General features: G+C 38.6%; 1 non-coding gene across 1 annotated transcript; it reads left to right on the plus strand.

The window, feature by feature from the left end:
* The first annotated feature begins 742 nt into the window (after window positions 1–742).
* LOC130964832 (small nucleolar RNA R71) lies at window positions 743–850 on the plus strand. The gene has a single exon (XR_009080902.1). It is a non-coding gene; the product is annotated as a small nucleolar RNA R71 (small nucleolar RNA).
* Window positions 851–1778: the final 928 nt, after the last annotated feature.

The raw sequence follows: 1778 nt of genomic DNA on the forward strand, positions 1-1778 counted from the left end.
CTCCTTTTGGATTTTCTTCTGTATTGCTTGGAAGAGTACTAGGAGGGAGTTCAGTAACTTTCTTACTCAGCTGTCCCACTTGTGCCTCCAAATTCCTAATGGAGGACCTTGTTTTAGTCATGAAACTTTGAGTGGTTTTGATTAGATCAGAGACCATGGTTGCTAAGTCAGAGTGGTTCTGCTTAGAGTTCTCTGTCTGTTGCTGAGAAGATGATGGAAAAGGCTTGCCATGGCTAAACCTGTTTCTTCCACCATTATTGTTGTTGAAACCTTGGTGAGGTCTCTGTTGATCCTTCCATGAGAAATTTGGGTGATTTCTCCATGAAGAATTATAGGTGTTTCCATAGGGTTCTCCCATGTAATTCACCTCTTCCATTGAAGGGTTCTCAGGATCATAGGCTTCTTCTTCAGATGAAGCATCCTTAGTACTGCCATGTGCATTTTGCATTCCAGACAGACTTTGAGAAATCAAATTGACTTGCTGAGTCAATATTTTATTCTGAGCCAATATGGCATTCAGAGTATCAATCTCAAGAACTCCTTTCTTCTAATTAGTCCCATTGTTCACAGGATTCCTTTCAGAAGTGTACATGAATTGGTTATTCGCAACCATTTCAATTAGCTCTTGAGCTTCTGTAGGCGTCTTCTTTAGATGAAGAGATCCTCCAGCAGAGCTATCCAAAGACATCTTGGATAGTTCAGAGAGACCATCATAGAAAATACCTATGATGCTCCATTCAGAAAGCATGTCAGAAGGACATTTTCTGATCAATTGTTTGTATCTTTCCCAAGCTTCATAGAGGGATTCTCCATCCTTCTGTCTGAAGGTTTGGACTTCCACTCTAAGCTTACTCAATTTTTGAGGTGGAAAGAACTTTGCCAAGAAGGCATTGACTAGCTTTTCCCATGAGTCCAGGCTTTCTTTAGGTTGTGAGTCCAACCATGTCCTAGCTCTGTCTCTTACAGCAAAAGGGAATAGCATAAGTCTGTAGACCTCAGGGTCAACCCCATTAGTCTTGACAGTGTCACAGATTTGCAAGAATTCAGCTAAAAACTAATGAGGATCTTCCAATGGAAGTCCATGGAACTTGCAATTCTGTTGCATTAGAGAAACTAATTGAGGCTTAAGCTCAAAGTTGTTTGCTCCAATGGCAGGGATAGAGATGCTTCTCCCATAGAAGTCGGGAGTAGGTGCAGTAAAGTCACCCAGCACCTTCCTTGCATTGTTGTTGTTTTCGGCTGCCATGGGTTCTTCTTCTTTGAAGATTTCTGTTAGGTCCTCTACAGAGAGTTGTGCCTTAGCTTCTCTTAGCTTTCGCTTCAAGGTCCTTTCAGGTTCAGGGTCAGCTTCAACAAGAATGCCTTTGTCTTTGCTCCTGCTCATATGAAAGAGAAGAGAACAAGAAAATATGGAATCCTCTATGTCACAGTATAGAGATTCCTTGAGGTGTCAGAGGAACAGAAAAATAGAAGAAAGAGGTAGAAGAATTCGAACTTAGTGAGATAGAGTTCGAATTGTGCATTGAGGAGGAGTAGTACTCCATAAATAGAAGAATGTGAGAAGAGGGGAAGAGATTTTTCGAAAATTAATTAAAAAGATTTTAAAAAACATTTTGAAAAATTGATTGATAATTTTCGAAAACTAAAAGTGGGAAAGAAATCAAGTGATTTTTGAAAAAGATTTTGAAATTAGAATAAAAAAAAGATATGATTGAAAACTGTTTTAAAAAAGATTTGATTAAAAAGATATGATAAAAAATTATGCTTTTTAAAAAGAT

The sequence above is a fragment of the Arachis stenosperma genome, chromosome 2 (genome assembly GCF_014773155.1).
Source record: "Arachis stenosperma cultivar V10309 chromosome 2, arast.V10309.gnm1.PFL2, whole genome shotgun sequence".
Lineage (NCBI taxonomy): Eukaryota > Viridiplantae > Streptophyta > Magnoliopsida > Fabales > Fabaceae > Arachis > Arachis stenosperma.